The 20,033-nt window shown below is 47.1% G+C and overlaps 1 protein-coding gene across 6 annotated transcripts in view; it reads left to right on the plus strand.

The window, feature by feature from the left end:
• Window positions 1-20,033, plus strand: part of GASK1A (golgi associated kinase 1A) — an 89,564-nt gene that overhangs the window by 36,701 nt on the left and 32,830 nt on the right. The window lies entirely within an intron of this gene.

Genomic DNA, 20,033 nt, shown 5'->3' on the forward strand with positions numbered 1-20,033 from the left:
GCTGTGGGCCTCGAGTCTAGAAGGGTGCCTAGAGTTTCTCCTATAGGATGGAGGGTCTCTGCGAGAACAGTTCCTTGGGTGCAAAGGTGTTAGTTCTGGCCTTGTGGGGACCAGAGGCCATGAGCTGGTCAGTAAGAGCTGGGGGCTCAGGGAAGGGTACCAAGAGGCTATGTGTGTCTCACCTTCCCCTAATACCCTCTCTCCAGTCCTCATAGGGGTCTTTCTCAATGCTGCTAAAGAGAAAGAAATAATGGAATCTTAGGGTTGAAAAAGGGGGGGTGATCAGAGGTACAGGATGTGAAACTGAAAAGTATGCAGATTTTTTTTACTACAAAATTCCATGTTCAGGAGCAAGACTATTGCCAGAAGAGGGTAGGGGCCAAAGCCATCAACCCAAAGGGTTGTTAATGGTATGCAGGAGTCTCTTGATTTTATTTTTTATTTTTTTAATTTTTATTTTTTTTATTATGTTCAGTTAGCCAGCACAGAGTACATCATAAGTTTTTGTTGTAGTGTTCAATGATTCTTTAGTTGAGTATCTCACCCAGTGCTCATCCCAACACATGCCCTCCTCAATACCCATCATCCGGTTATCCCATCCCCCCACCCCCTCCCTTCTGTAACCCTCAGTTTGTTTCCCAGAGTCCAGAGTCTCTCATGGTTCATCTCCCTCTCTGATTTCTCCCCCTTCAGTTTTCCCACCCTTCCCCTATGGTCTTTTGTGCTATTCCTTATGTTCCACATATGAGTGAAACCATGTGATAATTTCCTTTCTCTGCTTGACTTATTTCACTTAGCATAATCCCCTCCAGTTCCATCCATGCTGATGCAAATGGTGGGTATTTATCCTTTCTGATGGCTGAGTAATATTCCATTGTATATATGGACCACATCTTCTTTATCCATTCATCTGTTGAAGGACATTTCGGCTCCTTCCACAATTTGGCTCTTGTGGACATTGCTGCTATGAACATTGGGGTGCATGTGCCCCCTCTTTTCACTCTTGATTTTAAAAGTGTCTCTGACAGCGTCTCAGGCCTCCTGCGATGGAGATGGAGAGCACAGGGGGAGAAAGTACCTGCCTTCTGCTCTAGCAGCCTAAGGGTGTGTGGATGTGTTTGCTTTGCTGCCAGTGTGGGCTTCCTGTCCTCATGAGCTGCAGGCTCCTGGCTCCTCATCCTTAGTTCTGGGGTGTTAGGAAGAGGACTTGAGTCAGAATTTCACTTGTGTCAGGGTCCACTTGCCAGAGAGACAGGCATAGCCTGATAAGCAGCCTCTCGCAGCCAAATGGCCCTGGAGATCTGAAGGCTTCCTTTGCTTCTCCCTTTGAATGAAGGGTCCTTGGTCCAGAGGCCTGGGGGCCCAAGGTACAACTGGGCACTGACTGGAACCAGTATAAGAGGAGGTGGGGGGCTGGGAATCCTTGGCGGGGGGGCTTCAGTTTCTTCCTCTGTAAAATGAGAGATTGAACTAGATGGCCTTTGAAGTTCCATTTAACATCAAAAATGGATGATACATGAATAATTCTGAGGTTGGAGCCCAATCAGGTCTTGACTTCTTAGCCTTCTTAGCATGGACACCATTCTGATGGTGTGAGGAAGAAGTGGTTCTCAGCCCTAGTGGATCTCACTGCTCCCCAGACCAGATCCAGACCAGACCCAAACCAAGGGATTTGCTTTTCAGGCTGTGCAGGTGACCCCAGTGTGCAGCCAGGACTGAGAACCACAGGGTTAGAAGGTGGAGAGAACAGGAACTGCACTTCCCCAGAAACCCCTGAATCTGTCGAGCTGCCGTCTCCTGAGATAGTCCTAAAATTGAAGGTGTCCGTGAACTTCATCTGCAAATGATACATCTTATGTGCCCCTCTGGCAGGATCAGTTGGCAGAGCAACCTCTCTTAATTCATTAAAACTGAGATGTGAACTTCCCCAACTTGTTTGAATATGGTCTTTATCTAGGAATGCCTTAACACTGTCGTATTACTGATCTGAGGCACATAAAATGAGAAACCCGGGGTTAGAAATATAAAGCTAAAAAGTCTGGAATCCTAGATGTCTTTTTGCAAAAGTGAACACTGAGCTGCAGGACCTGTGAGGGTATTTTTGATCATCCTGCGGGGGTGGGGGGGCATGTGGGTCTCTGACAGGGCTTGGTGTGTGTATTTCTGAAGCTAAGATTGGGACACTTGCCACCTTTCCTTATAATCATGGCAGGAGACCTGGTGTGTGCCAAGACTCAGAACTCAGATGAAGAACCTGGGTGGCTCAGTCGGTTAAGTGTCTGCCTGTGGTTTGGATCATGATCTGAGGGTCCTGGGATTGAGCCCCATGTGGGTCTCCTTGCTCAGCTGGGAGCCATCTTCTCCCTCTCCTTCTGTCCGTCCCTCCTGCTCATTCTCTCTCTCTCTCCCCCAAATAAATAAATAAAAATCTTTTTAAAAAAGAATATTGATAGAAGAAGTTAAGACTATTATTGCCAACTTTAAAAAGTTTTCTTCCTGATCCTATATTTGGCCATACTGCCAACTTCTATAGGTAACCATGGGTATCATTTTGGCATATTTCCTACTCTCTTTGAGTATTATTTTAAAGAGTTGGGATTATGCTGAACATACAGTTTTATAGTCTGATTTGTTTTACTTCACTTTTTGTCAAAGCATGTTCCATGTCTGCATCTCCAAAAAATATTCATAGTCATACTTTTAATGCTCAGTACCATGATTTTGATAATCATTTCTCTGCTTGTGGACTTTAGGTGGTTCCCACTTGGGAGCTGTTTTCAGTGGCATGTGGCCGGCTTCTGATTATCCATGGAAATGGGGATCTGAGTGCCTGGCTAAGTGGAAATCAGACAAGCTCACCAGAACAAATTTCTTCAGCCTCTTTATAAAAGATTTTACTGCAATTACCTTCGAAGGCCCAGAGTGTGAATGTGGGCGGGGTTTCCTCTTGTCTGTCTTCACTCTTTGCTGGGGGCATGTCACCAGACAGGCCGCCATGCAGGGAAGGGGATCGCAGGAGGACCCACTAATGGGTCAGTTATTCTCAAAAGAACCAAGAGCTGAATTCCCTGATGGTTAAGACAGAGAGGAATCTTCAGGAAAAGGAGCTGAAATCAGAGAAGGGATGTGACCTTCTCAAGGTTACTCAGAGCTGGGTTAGAGCCCAGGTTTCCTAAATCTTCCCCCTGCCGCATACAGGTCGCATCACAGATACCATAGCCTCCTTATATACTTGAGGCATTTGGTACAGCTTGGAGTGGCGAAGGAAGGGCACGGGGTTTGAAATCAGAAGAAGGTTTGTGTGAGACTAGGCTACCACATGGCTCTGGGTAGGCACTCCAGTGCTCTGAGCTTTGGAACCCTCTGTAACATGGGGTTATAATAATGGACTATTATAAGGAGCAAATGCAATCATGGAGGTGAAAATACTTGGTGCCCCAAAGGTGCTGTAAGAATGGGGGCTTTACAGAAGACCCACCAAATAGGTTTTCTTTTTGTCAGAACTTAAAACGAATCATAAGGAATTCACTGATGCATTTTCATTCACTACCAGTCAAGGGGTTGTGGGGGAGCGGGGGGCTTCTGGGACTCTCCTCTAAGTATGGGTCATATGCAGACAGATTCTATTCTAAAACAGTTGTCTTGCTCCTTTACATCTTTCTTCTCACCAGTTGGGAAATGCCCTGAAGGAGATGTTTGCCCAGTTTGTGTGCTCTGGCCCTCCTTGCTGAACACTGGATGAGAATGCAGCCCCCACTCAGTCACAGGCCCCTGAGGTCTAATGCTGGGGTGCTCCAGCCAATCACCTTGCCCAAGTTTCTTAGGCTCAGCTGAAGAAAAGAGGTCCAACTGGTTTTGAAATCAGAACTGGGAACCATGACATCCAGCCCTTGGAACCCATGGGGAATTTGATACCCTTTCTCTTGTGGGCACCCCCTTGACCTGCTGCATGCATGAGCCAGGCTTTGCACAGGGCTGGCCAGGGAGCAGAGGGTTTTAAATAATCTGCTGGCCCCAACCAGCCCAAGCAGAGGTTGGTTCAAAAAGCAGTGGGTAGGGAGTGAGGGTGGAGAATAGGCCTCACAAAGAAATGAGTTTCTTAGCTGTTTCAGGGGCTAGTAAAAGAAATGTGCTTCAGATGGGCCCTGACAGCCCCCTCAGAATAGACCCGGGAGACGCAGCCCTCCCTCCCCACCCAGGGTACCTTGAGGCCCAGTTTCTTGTTTAGGCATTTGGGTATACAGTCCTTTGTCTGCCTTCCTCTTCTCTCTTCATGGCAATTTAGAAACAGAGTGTATGCATCAGGTTTCCTTGAGGCCCAGATGCTGTGAGCAACCTGGGCTATCTTTGCTTGGATCCCTTTTTGATGTGACTGTGGAAGTGTTTCCATCTGGGGAGTTTGGGATGCCATCCCTGTATTGTCTGGATGTGTCTAGTCAGGTTTGCATCTGAAGGACCATGTGGCCCAAGAGTGAGGATGGAACAGTGGTTTGTGGGGTAATCTCCAGGCCGCCCTTCTCTGTGTGGACCTCCAACACACACATACAGATACAGACACATATTCTTTGAAGTGGCCTGCGATCTGGCTGTATTCCCAAGGGCTCAGCTTGGTGGCCCTGGAGCTGCTCACTGAGTGGAAGCCAGAGGTGCTTTATGACGGCACCTGGTGAATTCAGTGGTGGTGGGGGATGCTTAATGACAGGGAGTGTCAGAGGATGGCCTTGCTTTTGTCAGTTGAAGAACAGAGAAGCCACTACATGTCTATTAAATAGCTAAAAAACAAAATACTCTGGCATTATCAAGTGCTGGCCAGAATGCAGAATAACCGGATGCTCGTACATTAAAAGTAGAAATGTACAGCGATAGACCCACACTGGAAAAGAGCTTGTCAGTTTCCTGTGAAGTTAAACATACACTTCCCGTAGAACCCAGCGATCCTATTCCTATGTCGTTACCCAAGAGGAGTGAAAACATATGTCTACGCAAAACCTGGATCCAAATGTTTATAGTAGCCTTCTACATGATCACCCCAAACTAGAAACAAACCAGATGTCCCCAACTGTAGACTGGACTAACAAGGTGGGATCCGGCCATACGGTGCAACAAAGACAACAATCTGTTGATACACTCAACAACATGGAGGAGTCTCAAAGGCATTTTGCTGCGTGGAAGAAATCCATCTCAAAAGGTTACCTGCTGTGCGATTCCATCTATATGACATTCTGGGCAAGGTGAAGCTACAGGCATCAAAGAACAGGTGATGGTTACCAGGGGCTGGTGGTTCTACGTGTGTGTGTGAAAATCATTGGAACTGTCCACAAAAATTTTAGTTGTACTGTATGTGAGTTAAAATAATACAACAAGAAGAAGGAGGAAAGGCAGTCTTGCAGAAGGAACAGCATGTGCAAAGCCCTGGAGGCAAAAGTGCGCTGTCAAAAGGTGACTGGGAGGGGAGTTGGGGGAGCCTCCTGGAAATGGGGCTGGAAGCAGAGTCTGGTTCTGGGGCATGGGTGGTCTCCCCACCCAGCTGTGGATTTGAGTTACTATCCTCAGGGCAATGGGGGCAATGGAAGGGCTTTTGAGCATGGGGAGGTGGGATGTGTTTGCATTTTAGAGAGCAGTTTCAGAGGGAGGGGAGGAGGCTGCATGGAGTGGAGGAGAGCATCTGCGAAATGATGGTGATGGGGAAGTGGGCCCGGTGACTGGCCTGGCCGGAGGGAGCAGATAGGAGGGGTGTATTTGGGCAAGAGAACCTCTAGTCCTTGGTAACCTCAGATAGGGAGCCTGGGCAGGTCAAGAGTGACTTGTTTCTTGTTCAGGCATGTGGGTATACAGACCTCTGTCTGCCTTCCTCTTCTCTCTTCATTTTTATTTATCTTATGGTGTCCTTTAGTCACACTTAGAAGTAATCGTGATATAGCAATAACTTATTTAAAAATGAAACTAATCATTTTAATTCTATAAAATAGATTATTAGGTTATATTCTTAAGAGCCACAGTTATATTCTTAAGAGTCAAGTGTTTGACATTTCTCCCTTAATCTTCTACATTGGTTTTGCCCTTGTTATCATAAAAAATAGGTTAGGGATCATCGCAATAATAAATGAGTACAGTGTTGGTTATGTTGGCCTAGCCACCTTGCCCGTGGTCCCTGGTGCTCCCTGCCAGCCAACCTGTGGCTCCTCCGTCTTCACCCCCGAGTTCCCTGCCTGCCAGGGGCTTCAGTTTGGGTTTCTGCTAAGTGGCTGTGTCACAGGCTGTTCACTTGTGGGCAGTTTTTGTTTGGCTTTCAAGGATGTTTGCTTGCAATGAGCAAACAGCCTCTTCCAGAAGCACCTGGAGAACTCAAATCCATTCATCTTGGCTCACGCAGCAGGCTCGTGGTTCCATGTATAGGAACCAGGTCTGGGAGGGATGTTTTCAGAAACGTTATCAGCCTGGTGGAAGACATCAGAGGGGAGAGGGAGGGAGAGAAAAAGAGAAGAGTCAGAGCCAGAGATGTATGGATGCGAGATAAGGGGACTGAGGCTCATGGACAAAAAGGACTGGCCCCGTGGAGGCCCCACCCCCGCACGGGCACCAGCGAAGGAGCAGGCGGGGGCCCCTCCCAGCACTGGGATCATGGCGCTCCGCTCCGGGGACACGGGGCTCTGGGGCTGTAGCGGGCCCAGTGTCCTGGGCTGGTGTCAGCATGTGTTGACCTCTGGCAGAGCAGTGATGGTCTCCCCCGCCACTGCCTCTCTGTGCTGCACATGCCCTGCGTCAGCCCTGGGCTCCTGGCGCCGGGGGGCGGGGGGGGGGGGTAGCAGCGGGAGAGCAAACCTGGCTTCTCCAGTGACTGGCCTTGCTTGTGTCCAGACTGGCTTTGCACCGTGCTATGAGGTCACTTCCAATGCACCAGGCACTGGCGAATTGTCCAGACGTTCTGTCTCTTCTTTTCCACAATTCCTGGAAGGGGATTATCCATGTGAATCTACTCCTGCATATACATAAACAAGCAGCATGTACCCCCTTCCCTAATTTCTACAATCCATCTAAGTACTTAGGTGGGCGGTGTCATCTGTGGCCATCTTCCCATCAGGACTGTAAACTGAGGGCAGAGGCCATGCCTCTCTTCTTTGTTCTGGCAATGTTAAATCGACTGCTTTATAGTACTTACAAATGCTTGGTGCCATGCTTGAGCTGGGAATGGAAGACCCAAATATAGTCAAACCTGTAATATCAGAGGGTCATGATTTCGAAAAGTATGGGATCCACAACCCCCTTCACTTTTTTCCCCCAAAGAGATGCATGAGCTGCAGCCCCAAGGATAATGTGATAACCCATGACCACCCAGATGGAAGGAGCAGGAGCAAAGGCTCAGGCTGTGCCCAGGCTGGGATGGGGCTCCGGGCCGTGCTGCGTGGGATGCCCGAACCCACTGGAGGTGGAGGCTGCAGGCAGCATGAGGCCTAGAGGCTGGGCTGGCTCGTGAATGGGTCATTTGGATGTCCATCCCTGTGCTCTGAGGAAGGTGGGCAGGACACACAGGCTTCTTTCTCTAGGACAGAGTGGCTCTGTTGTCTGTCCACACAGAGGCTCAGTGTGTACATCCTGGCGGAACTGGACCCCAGCTCAGGGCCTGGCTGGTGGTAGGGGTGGCCTCCTGGACAGCCCGAGCACTCCCTCCCGGCCTCCCCCTACAGCCAGCCACTGTCTGCAGGCCCCAGGCCCAGGCAGCCACCGAGTTCTGTCTCCCCCTCCTCCCCCACAACTACCCTCACTTCTGGCACTCTAGAGATCCTGTTGCAACTACAAAGATGCTATTGTAGTCCTTTTTTTTCAGAACATTCTCTCTTGAACTCTAGTTAGAATCCCTTCATTTCCCATTGTGGGGGGGGGGGCGGCGGGGACATGTGGCTGGCTGACTGGGCAATGCCACTCTGTTTAGTCACCCCACGGAGAGTCAGGAAAGGCTCCTGTCTCCTTGTTCACCTGCACTCATCTCCCCCGCAGTAGCACTCATTCCCAGGGTGAATGGGTTTAAAACAGTAATTGTCACAATAGCTTACTTGGTACGGTTTTAAAGCATGAAGCATGAGAAAGGGCGACTGGTAATCAGAACTAAATTCAAACCCTGCTTATTACCTTGGGCAAGTCACTGAACATTTAACCCCTCAGACTCAGTTTCTTTTCTTTTTTTTTTTTAAAGATTTTATTTATTTATTTGAGAGAGAGAGAATGAGAGAGAGCACATGAGAGGGGGGAGGGTCAGAGGGAGAAGCAGACTCCCTGCCGAGCAGGGAGCCTGATGCGGGACTCGATCCAGGGACTCCAGGATCATGACCTGAGCTGAAGGCAGTCGCTTAACCAACTGAGCCACCCAGGTGCCCGCTCAGCCTCAGTTTCTTCATGAAAATAACACTGTTCCCTCGTGAGGTTGCGTGTTGGATACTATAATGAGCATAAAACAGCTCATACAGTGGTCATCAGCATATACGAAGTGTGCAATTAATGGGAGCTGTCCCCAGACAACAGACAGGGCTGCAGATGCAGCAAGGCCTGAGCCTCTAAGATTGTTAGTAGGATCCTTCAGTGCATCAAGGGGAACAGGAGTTGGGGGTAGCCTTTGACCCTAGCTCCTATGCATAAGGGGTTTTAGAATTGGGGAATATATGTTACAAAGGGACTTCTGTTCTATCAGCCATGTGGATCTATCCCTACACTGGTGAACCAGAGAAAAATAGAATCAAATGGTGGAGGTAAAAGGGAACCTAGTCCAGGGGTGCTTGGCCTGGAGTCCATATGTAAAATTCAGGGGAGCCCTCAGCTTGGTTGAAGAAAAGTTACATCTTTATTTTCCCTCATCTCTCACTGGAATGCAGTGTTTCTTTAATAATGAATGTAGGCACTAACCATAGTAGTGTTAGCAGGACATGTGACTTTGTCATCAGCAGGAATCATAGATATTCCATTTCTTTTTTTTTTTTTAAGATTTATTTATTTTAGAGAGAGAGAGAGTAGGGGTGGATGGGGAGGGACAGAGGGAGAAGGAGAGAGGGTCTTAAGCAGACTCCATGCTGAGCAAGGAACCTGACACGGGGCTCAATTTCATGACCCTGAGATCACAATCTGAGCCAAAACCAAGACGTTTAACTGACTACGCCACCCAGGCACCCCAGGAATCACAGGTATTTTATGTCATGACAGTGGAAGCACAGACTTTGAAATATAGTCTTTACTCCTTACTACTTTGAAAGTGTATTTGTTATTAGAGGTGCTGTTAGATCTTATTATTTAATGTGTTAATAAAGAAACATGTATTATTATACCATAAATTTATTTTTTAGGATATTTTAATAACTGTATTTCAGTATGCAATATATTCAATACAATATAATGTATTCAATATAATTAGTTGTCTTTGGAACAGTGTATCTTTTATTTTATACATTTAAAAAAAGCATCCTGGTGGAGCACCTGGGTGGCTCAGTCGGTTAAGCGTCTGCCTTCGGCTCAGGTCATGATCCCAGGGTCCTGGGATCGAGCTTCGTATCGGGCTCCCTGCTCCGTAGGAAGCCTGCTTCTCCCTCTCCCATTCCCCCTGCTTGTATTCCTTCTCTCTCTGTGTCTCTCTCTGTCAACTAAATAAATAAAATCTTAAAAAAACAACAAAAAAAAGCATCCTGAGAAGAGTCCATGGCTTCACTAGGTGGCTAGAATAGTCTTTGGTACTAAAAAGATTCAGAACCCCTCCTTCTGTGTAGGTCTTCATCTGTGTGATCTGATCTTGAGAGTATGCTAAAAGCCCCCTTTGTCTAAAGGGTCTTTCCTCAGCCTCTACTCCAGGATCATTTAAAAATAGTTTTCAACAAACTTCTAGTGTGTGCCAGGCACTGGGCTGGGTGTCAGAATATAATTTCCCCTTAATGCTAATAACAACATGTATTTGCACTGGGCTTTGTGGCTTTCTTGTCTATTATCTCATTGAGTCCTTAATCCTTCAACTGTTAAGGCTGGTGTTATTAAACCCGTCTTAGAGATCAGTAATAGAGTAATTGAGAGATTACTGATGCTGAGTAATGCCAGGTCACATAGTTATAAATATGAAGGACTTCAAGGCGGGCCCTCCAACCACAAATGTGATGCTCTTTCCAATCAGCCTGAAAATTTGCACAACTTAGATGTAGCCCTTCCATTTTGATATCTAGTCTTAGGAAATTTTCTGTTAAAAGTAAATATCCTTGGGGGCACCTGGGTGGCTCCATCGGTTAAGTGTCCAACTCTTAATTTCGGCTCAGGTCATGATCTCAGGTGACATGGAGCTCCACATCGGGCTCTGCCCTCAGTGCGGGGTCTACTTGTCCCTCTCCCTCTGCTCCTCTCCCCACCCAAATAAATAAATACAATCTTTTTTTTTTAAGTAAATATCCTTGGAAATTAGTTCGTTGTGTAGAGTGTTGTCCTGAGGATCTGGGTCCCAGGTGTATCCTGTTCAGATATAGGAGAGGGAAAGGCAAAGAGCTGGAGCAGGGAGCCCTGGAAGTGGGCTGGCTGTGGATCTGGGAAGCCCTGGGGAGAGGACAGCCTTGGGGAGTGGTGCATGGGGGCAGGAGAGATAGGTGGTGGGGTGTGTTGGAGCAGGGTGCGGGGGGGATAGGGGAGGCCAGTGCTGAAGGGAGAAGCCCTGTCAGGGAGGGAGAGCTCTTAAGCCCAACCTGACTCTCTTTGTGTGTTTTGTTTGAGGAGCCTCAAAAACATGGGGCTGAGCCCCAGATATCTAAAGCAGCATTTCCATGAGGAAATAAGGAATCCCTGTTTCGGGAAGCCTCTGACAGGTCTGCCTGGAACTGGACCAAGAGCACAGTGTGATGGACAAGCAGAGCATTTTCTTTGTATCGTGAAAACAGAGACCTGCTCCTGTTCTTGGACTGAGAGGGTCCTTGTGGCAATATTGGGCACTTCCCACTGTCTCTTGTCTTTGCCTATGGCTTTCTGCCTTGTTTGTGAACCCCTGGAAGACAGCAGCTTCCCCGCAGTGCCCAGTGTAGATGCAGAGGACGTGCTCAACTGCTCAACAGGTATTTTAATTGGTTGGTAGCCTCCCATATCTTATATTTAAATCTTTCCAGAGCTGTCCAGTATAACTTTCCAAGATGATGAAAATACTCTATTTTGTGCTGTCCATCATGGCAGCCACTGCTCACAGGAGGTTCCTGAGTACTTGAAATGTGGATAGTGGACCAGGAATGGAAATTTCAAATTGCAATTAATTTAAATGTAAATAGTCACATGTGGATAGTGGCACTTATATTGGATGGTACAGCTCTGGGTCAAAAAGTATAAACTGAAGTGTTGATGGAACCTGGGCTCCTGGCATAGTGAGTGGAGCAAGCTGGGTATAGTGAAAAAACAAATCAATCTATGTTTTGTTTTCTTGAGGCTTAGTGAGCCTTGGTCAAAGAAGTGTTTATCTTCTATGAAAAACAATAATGCTAGTGAGATCCCAAAGGCAAATGTCTTTCCTCCTCGGCGTTGGGAGACAATAGGGAGTGGTAGGGCCTGTGATGAACTGCAGAGAGCATGTTGTTGAGAGAGAGCCGTACTCCAGCTATGTGAGAACGTGGGCCCAAGCTGTGGCTAGAACTTCCTTTTTTTAAGGGAAGCCAGAAATCTGGGTTTTTTATGTGAAATATCCTGGTTTTTAAACATTGGCTTGAATTTATTAAAAATACTTCAGGCCAAGCAAGACACGCCAGATTTGGCCCATGATCCCAGGTTACAAACTCTCCCCTAGGCCTTATAGGAAAGAAGTCCATACAACCTGCTATAACTGGTGTAGATTTAAGGCAAGAGGAGGAATCTTCCTTTAATGTCTTAATTGTCTCAGTTTCCCCTGTTGTCATGGGTTTGGTCAGAAGAGGGGAGAAGGGTCTGGAAGACAGACTTCTTCCTCTCCCCCTCTTCTCTGGGGTTGTGTCCTGTCCTCTGAGCAGCCAGTACTCTGGAAGGCCGGAATGGAATGGCCCAGAGGGAAACTCGCTATATTTTTTAAGCAGCAATCCCTACTCCTTTCCCACCCCAGCCCCACTCCTGGGCCTGAGAGCAAAATATATGGCTGTTAATACAAGGGCAGCCGGAGAAAATTTCCAACAAATGACAGGGTTTCTAAAATTCCATCTGGCCTGCGGTGTTCGCACACTGGTGCTCTTGCAAGCTGGAACAAAATGGTAATTCAGTTATGGATATAGAGAGGGCTCCTGGGGCCAGCAGGGCTGCAAAAGCCCCAACGTATAATCAGTGTAGAGACAGCAGCAGCACAATCAGCAAGCAGGGAGGGAGAGATAAAGGACATATGTTTAACTTCCTCCCATCTCAGGAACGGGAAGAGGGTTCACATGCCCTCCTATAGGGCGTGCATTCTCAGTGCAGATTCCAGGAGTCCTACTGTGGAGGTGATCCCATGGGTGTTGCTAGAAGAATAGTAAGAACACTGATGCTCATTGAACATAACTATATGTCAGGCTCTGTTTCGAATGCTTTACCTACAACAGCTCATATAACTCTTGCAGTACTTAGTGGAGTGTTTTCATTTTTATGAATGACAAGTCGCATTCTTTTCCCACCAGAATGTCACCATCCACAAGGGTAGTGACTTTTGTCTATTTAGTTCACCATTCTTCTGTCTGGAGGAGTGAGTGCTTGGCTCAGGAATATCTGCTAAATGAACCAGTGAATACTCCACCTTATGAAGGAGGTATTATTCTTATTGCCATTGTACAGATGAGGAAGTTGAGGCCCAAGTTCACACAGCAAAGACACAGTGGAGCTGGACTCAACATCCAGGCAGCCTGACTCTGAGCCCATGTGTTACTCATGGGCTAGTGATGGTAAGCAAGCCTGGCAAGTTGCTGCCTCCCTCTGGGCCCAGAGATGGAGCTTGTCAAACAGCTTGGGGACTAGAGAAAGGTTATGGTGAGCAGATTTGTCCCGGGGACTGGTCCTGTGGTCAGGGACTGCGTGGGGCTCTCAGGGCCTGTTTGGATGTGGGGTGCTCAGTCCCTTACTTAGCCTATGCCTGTGGGCTGTGGCCATCCATACTGAGCTTGAGGACTTGTGGCCTCCCTGGAGAAGGTGCACAAACCCGAGAGATGGTTTGTCTTGCTGATGACAGAGAGGTCACTCTGTCCCTGGAGCAGACACCCGGCAGCTGCATGTGTGGAATCCTGTGTAGAACTGCACATTCCACGCTCCCTTCATTTGCTGAGCAGTGAGTTGGAGCTGAGGTTGGAACTTGGGCTAGAATCCTGTCCCCTGTGGGGCCGGGCTGAGGGGCCCTGTGACGGGCAACTCCCTGAGCTGGGCTTCCTTGCCTGGGGAAGGAGGCACAGAAGTTTTCCTTCCTGTGAGGGAAGGAAACTCCCTCCACCCTCTAGACCCATGCCTTGGGTGACACCTGCAACTCCCCTTGGGAGAATGACAGGAAGGTTGTTTTGTGTGTGAGCTTCAGAGATGGGAGAATCTTCAGATTGAAAAACGACACGTTCTTTTCCCAAAATACACCTCCCTCGGGCTTTTCGTCCATGGGCCGCTCCGACCCTCACTGTGCAGACTCGTCCCTCTCCAGCCGAACCTCATGTGACACTGCCCAGGGAAAAACTCCTCCTAGACGACATCTATTGAGCATCTACTAGGAGACTGGAATCCTTGTAAGCATTTGACATTTGGAATATTTAATTGGCCTAACTGCCTTATAAGGCTGTGTCTTAGGTTGGCTTTTCCCAAAAGCAGACCTTGAGCCTAGGATTCCAGTGTGAGTAATTTTCTTGGAAGATGTCACTATAAGACAGCAGCGGGAGGGGTGGAATAGCAAGTGAGACCAGGAAGGCAGCTGAGGCAGGCAGGGTGCATGAAGGAGCAGCTTTCCACTGCGGGCTGGAGCTCATTCCTGCTGGGGCCTTCAGGGGGACTATGTAGAACATGCCTCAGAGTTGGCCTACCTGAGGGGTAAAGCAGATGGAACCTGTACCCACCAGTTCCTGTCTGTCTGAGGTCCAGGGCTGATGCTGTGGGTATTAACTTCCCAGCAGACATACTCCAGCATCAAAGCAAGCCTCAAGGCCAAGAGCCAAAGCCGCTTGTGGGAGGAGATATGGACGGGGCACAAATAGCACCCTACTATAGGTAGGTGTGTCTATTTCCCCCAATTTACAGGTGAGGAAATTGAGGCACATTCCATATTAGTGGGTCACTACCAAATTATTTTTTTAGAGAAGGGAAAGTAAGAGAAGGAAAGAGAAGGGAGAGAGAAAACATGAGTCATTTCATCTCTTAAGAGTATCATTTCATGAAACTTTAATTTCAGTTACACACATGCACTGAGTCACAATGTCAAATGCATTCCTGTGTATATTGGTAAAAAGAAAGATTGAAGGCCGGTGGTTAAATGACGTAGCTGGGGCAGTCAGGATTTGGTTAGAAGGAAAGAAGGTAAGTAACTTGCCTAGCAAGTAGATGGTATTGCTGGGATTTGAACCCAGGTAGTCTGAGTCCAGAGCCTCTGTGCTGAATTGCTGTGCTGTTTTTGACCACTTCTGAAGTTCTTTAAGTGGTTCTGGTCATCTCCTGGTTATTCATCTGTATGGGAGGATGCTGGTTGTGAGCAAAATTCTGTAGAAGGAATACCTGAAAGAACTCAAAATTTAAGGGTTCTCTGCCCAAGAGTTGGTTGGATGAAGGACCAGCTGTGAACTAGCCTGGAGACCTCAACCTCAGACCAAGAGGAGGCTGAAGGAGAAGAGGTGGGAGTGGGGTGGGGAGCAGCAGGGACAGCAGGGCAGGCATGCTCAGATTCAGTCCTCCTGAAAGAGGTAATGGCTGCCGGTACCTGGCATCTAGGGGTTGGCCCTGTAGACAGCTCCTCAGCCCAGTTTGTCCTTTGTTGTAGTTCACTCTTCATAGGATGACAATAATGGCAGCTACCATCTTTTTTTTTTTTAAGATTTTATTATCTATTTATTTGAGAGAGAGTGTGAGAGAGCACAAGCCAGGGGAAGAGGCAGAGGGAGAGGGAGAAGCAGGCTCCCCGCTGAGCAGGGAGCCCGATGCAGGGCTCCATCCCGGGACCCTGGGATCATGACCTGAGCCAAAGGCAGACGCTTAACTGACTGAGCCACCCAGGCCCCCGGCAGCTACCATACCTTTGGAAGAGTTGCTATGTCCCTGCAACTTCTTCATGAGTTTTATGCGCATTAACTCATTAAACACTCGCATCAATCCTGGGAGGTAGGCGCCATTGTTTCTACCATCTAAAAACAAGTGAAGAGCAAGGACACCTGCCCTGGATGTCTCCCCTGGCTGGGCCTGAGGGCTGGTGTGATGGGCATGGCACTACAGGGTGGCTTCCTCTCTACTGGTTTGCTATCCCCTCCCCGTGACCTTTGTGCTAACCTGGGGTTTGCTGGTGTGAGTTTACCTGATACAGCAATCTGGCCATGACTGGCACTGATTTGGTCTCTGTGGCCATTGATGATGCCCAGATTTGTGGGGGAGAGGACTCTTCCATCAGTGTCAGCTTTCTTAGGATTCACAGTCAGGGAAAAACCTCTGGTTTCTTATCAGGTCCTGACTTCCACAACTATGTCATTTAACCCACTGGCTTTCAAACGTTCTTTTACTGATGTGCTTACCAATACATTTTGTATTGTGACTCAGTATGTGTGTGTGCATATAACTCAAATAAAGTTTTCATGAAATGATACTTGTCCCTATGAGGTACAGTAACTCTGTTTTCTTTCCCTTTTCTCTTTTCTCTTTTATTCCTTTCCTTTCCTTAAAAAAAAAAATCTGATAGCGACCCAGACACTGCAAATGGGTTTCAACCCACAAGGCGACAATCTGACTGAATTCCCCCCTCATTTTAAGAGAGCTATTCCCCCTTCTTGAGCTTGGTTCATTTTCCTAGGAATGAGGCCAGTTTTGGAAGCAATGTGCCTGTTGTTGCATTTTCAAATCACTGCGCCACCCTGTCGACATACATTCTGCACTCTGGACTGAGCTGGTGCACACTGGTGCTTCTCCATGGGCTGGCGCCCTCCACAGCCAGCCAACTCCAGGATGAAGGTGCTCAGGAGCCCCTGATCTGGACCAGTTGTCAGCCTCAAGGCCGCCTCCCTACTGTTCCAGCTAGGGTAGGGCTCAGAGGAGGCTGCCTCCACTGACTGCCCACCCTGACATATACACTCAGATTCCCAAGGTGGGCATGCTGGACATGGCCTTCTTAGAGCCCTTGCTGCCCAGGGGCTTCTGCAGTGGGAAGACATCTAAAAGGGGGCCATATGGCCGATCTCTGCAGTAGCCAGGGTCGGGGTTTTATTAGTTTCCTCTTGCTGCTGTGACAAATTGCCACAAATTTGGTGGCTTAAAACACCAATTTGTTCTCTTACAGTTCTGGTCAGAAGTCTGAAATCAGTTTCACTGGGCTAAAATCAAGGTGTCAGCAGGGCTGGTTCCTTCTGGAGGCTCTAGCGGAGAGCCCTTTTCCAGCTTTTAGGAGGCACTGCATTTTTTGGCTTGTGGCCCCTTCCTCTAACTTCAGATAGCATCACACCAATCTGCTTCCCTCATCACTTCACCTTCTCCTCTTCTGTAGTGAGATCTCCCTCTGCCTCCCTCTTATAAAGACACTTGCCATTATATTTAGGGCCCACTAAGTGATCCAGGATAACCTCTCCATCTCAGGATCCTTAACTTAATCATGCCTGCCAAGACCCCCTTCCACATAAATTTCACAGCGAGGAATTAGGTCCTGGATATCTTTGGAGGCCGTTATTCAGTTTAGGGCAGGAGTCATCAGCCTCTGCTTTGAGGACCATGAGTTACTGGCCCTCATCTGCTAACCTAGTCCTGTGAGGTCAGGCTAGGGCTGTGCGATCCTAAGGGTTGAGTGACACCAATGTGACCTTCAAATGCTTTCCCCACTCCCATCTAGTGAAACAAGGCAAATCAGTAGTTATTAACTACTTAACAAATAACTGCTGTGTTCTATCACATCCAGAGTTAGGTTTACAGCTCTTCAATAAGTTCCTTTTTGGGTCTGTGGAAATATAGGGAGCTGCAGAATCTCAGAAGTGGGAGGAACTTAGAGCTCACATAAACCAGGGGTATCAAGCTGGGGCCAAATCAGCTAGATTCTCCAGGCTTGGCCTTTGATGCTAAAGGGAGGGGGGGGGGGAAGGAGTCTGGGAAATTTCTCAAGACAGCAGCTATGAATTTCCATGAAGACAAGTCCATGAATTTCCATAATTCTATTTTGCATGTCAGAAGGTGAACATTGGTCTAACCCTTGTGCGTCTCTTTTGTAACATTCATCTGTAACACTCCCAGGTAGGTGGATAAGCTTCAGCTCAGGTTCTCAGGAGTGCAAATAGGAAAAGCACATTAATACTTTGTAAATTCTACTCTTCCTATTTTTGTTGTTTTACACTGCTCCTCCCATGAGATTAACCATATCATCGTTCAACAAGTGGCTGGGGTTATGGACTATTTAGTTTTAGTTGTATGTGGTGGGGGGCAAGATGGGGCATAGAGGACACATAGAAGACTACTTTCTTCTACTTCCTAGTTTTGCCTTTTTTACATTTTCATTCTTTGGACCCCCACAGCACCACAGTGCACCCCTAGAGGTACCCAGTGGATGCCTATCACAGGAGGCAAATGGAGTTTAGCTCACATTTCCCTGCCTGGGTGAATTCTCTCCTTGGCTCTTCTTCCCCCTCCACCTCGGCCCCTCCCCTGTGGACCAGATACACCATTCCAGATGCCTCAGTATTGGGAACACCCAGCACCAGATCTTCACCTTGGCAGAACTCTGTCTAACTAGATCGCTGACATTGTGGGACTAGTCCAGAAAGCCTGTCCTGGGTTATATGCGGAAAGAAGTTACACTTCATGACACAGGAGAGGAGCAGAACCTTTCCAGCTTCTTTTCTTGGTGGAACTTGGTGATACATAGTCCAGGATAAGGGATCATTCCTTCTAACACTCAGTGCAACTTAATCCAAATAGCATGTGGTCACATCCAGCCTGAAATGGGTTTGGCCCAGCCAGACAAGGGCAAGAGGCCAGAACAGAGGAAAGGGAGCCAGATGTTATGAAATATTGCTCTGTGCTCAGAGGACTCACATAGCCCTTAGCAAGTATGTGAACAGGGATGCAGTGCTTGCTTATTTATTCATAAACACAAAGCTGCAGATGGGGAAATATTGATGACTTGATCCCTTTCAAAAGTGAAGACCTGAGATTCAAGGTGGGGGGCTAGAGCTACTGACTTCCAGGAACACCTAATTTTGCCAAGAGCCTCAGTGAGGAACTAGAGGAGGCGAGGAAGGTAGGGGTGAAGGTGGGGGCAGGTGAGCTTCTGGGGGTATAATTAGAGCACTGACATTGGACACCTCTGGGGTAAGAAGACATGTACTTTAAAAATTTTGTGTGATGAAGAGAGGGCAGTCAAACTCATTTCGGAAAAAGAATTTCTGAGAGGTAGGGGACTTTCTGCTCGCTGGGTCCTTGGCTCACTTCTTCGCTTACCCTGCAGGCTCCAGGGATCAGGCCTGCCGCTTCTCCCCTCACCCACCCTCTTTCCCATCTGAACTGTGTTTCCTGCTGCACTTGCTGCCGGTCTGTACTGCAGGTCCCTGACCTCCTTTTCTCTCATTACACACACCCTCCTTTCCCTCTTGGATTCTTTTTACCACTAGAAACTTTGCTGATTAGAAATCTGGTGTTAATTATTGCTAATCTCCTTCTAAATGTTAATGGAGCTAGGTAGGTCTGTGTTCAAACCTTCCTCTCCCCAAATCCCTTGTTCGATGGTCTGGTGTGTTTCTCAAGACTGATAGTTTCAGAGGCTGAGTGTGCTAGAAGAATTTTCCACCTCGAGACAAAAGACAACATCTGTTCTAAGGTTGGAGGAAAACCTGGTGTGTATTAGTTTTCTTCTTAAGAGCTTTTCAAGGGTAATTTTGATCTAGACTTAATTTTTGCCTAATTTGCTCTATTAGAATCTAACCTTCCTGTAAGTCGGAGCCCCACTATACTATAATTGATATGCTTGCCTTTGTGTTTGTATTTACAGTTGTATTGATCTAAGTGATCTGGTGCCGTTTATCCTTTAGTATAACACTTCCCAAACGCTGTGGACTCCTGAGGTTCCAAGGATCTATGCCTCAGTTTAGATCTGAGCCATTCAGGATGGTAGCCACCAGCCACATACTGAAACGTGGCTGGTCTGAGCTGTGATGTACTGTATGTGTGACATACACATTGGATTTCAAAGACTTATTACAAAAAATGTAAAGTATCTCAATAATTTTTATATTAATGACATGTTGAAATGATACTACTGTGGATATATTTGGCCAAATAAAAAATATTATTAAAGTCAATTTCCCCTAGCTTCTTCCCCTTTTTTAAAATGTGGCTACTAGAAAATTTAAAATTTTGTATGTGGTTAGCATTATATTCTTATTAGTCAGTGCTGACTTAGATAAACACTGGCTCAGAGCAGAACCTCATTCTTCAGTTCTTTTCTTCTTAATAGTCAAGCTTAACAATTCCCCATTTCTTGTTTCCTGACCTTTGTTCTGATTTTTGTTTCTGAACATTGGGGGACTATAGGTGTTCATTAGACTCTGATTTTCTCATTCAAATGTACCTGGACTTTATTTGATTCGTTTATTTCCGAGAAGAGTCTCTAGACTGTTGACCTCAATCTTGATGATTCTTCTAATTTACACAAGAAAATATTTATTTTCTTTGGTCCTATATCCCCTTCAAATAATCTTTAGCACATTGTGGTTACCCACAATGCATTTTTAAAAAAATAACAGATGAGCACAGTCAAACTCAGACTACTCCTTGCCAGAGTCATTTTGTGTATGAAGAAGCAGACTGTTTCGAGGTTAAAGGTCTCCAAAGCAGGGCTCACTGACCTCAGGGATACACTATACAATCCACTGGGTTACAGTATAAAAAATATTAGAACTTCTTTTTTT

This window comes from Mirounga leonina, unplaced genomic scaffold (assembly GCF_011800145.1).
Source record: "Mirounga leonina isolate KUSES-001 unplaced genomic scaffold, KU_Mleo_1.0 Mir_115, whole genome shotgun sequence".
Taxonomy (NCBI): domain Eukaryota; kingdom Metazoa; phylum Chordata; class Mammalia; order Carnivora; family Phocidae; genus Mirounga; species Mirounga leonina.